Source organism: Triticum dicoccoides, chromosome 6A, assembly GCF_002162155.2.
Source record: "Triticum dicoccoides isolate Atlit2015 ecotype Zavitan chromosome 6A, WEW_v2.0, whole genome shotgun sequence".
NCBI classification, from domain to species: domain Eukaryota; kingdom Viridiplantae; phylum Streptophyta; class Magnoliopsida; order Poales; family Poaceae; genus Triticum; species Triticum dicoccoides.
The window spans coordinates 412,078,289-412,078,890 of NC_041390.1; positions in this window are offsets into that span (position 1 = coordinate 412,078,289).

The following is a 602-nucleotide window of genomic DNA, read 5'->3' on the forward strand; positions in this document are numbered from 1 at the left end:
TGGAGTAGTAGAAACCAGCGAGGGGGAACGAACTGCCCCTGTTTCCTCTGCTTATAAAGAGGGGCGGGGAGGACGTTTCGCCCTTCCGAATAAAGAACCACCCACGATCTCTCCCACGATGCCACATTCAACGCGTGCCGTTAGGGGAGAGCGCGGTGGATACGGAGCGAGATTCGGCGTGGCCCAGTCCACATGTGCCTGTGCCCTGTCTTGGGCCTGGCCCAACAACACTCGGCACCGTGTCTGGCCCAGGCCCGGGGGCTCCTGTCGGTGTACTAGAATAGGGGTACCCTAGTACCCCGAACTTGTGCACGGGCAGTTGCAGCACCCCGCGGCAAGGCTTGCCGGGCTAACACCAAGATCCTCCATGGTTCCCTTGGAGCCATTCAAGAACAAAGTATTTAAGCTCAGGAGACAAGGCCCCGGCAAGAGGAGCTTGCCGGGAAGGCCAACCGAGGCACTCCAAGGAACTTGTCGCGATGCGCCACGCGCTCCGGCAAGGGAAGAAGGCCCCGGCAAGAGGAGCTTGCCGGGAAGACCAACCAAGGTACCTCGAGGCCCGGTGAGCGACAAGCCTCCGGACCCGACAAGATAACAGCAGC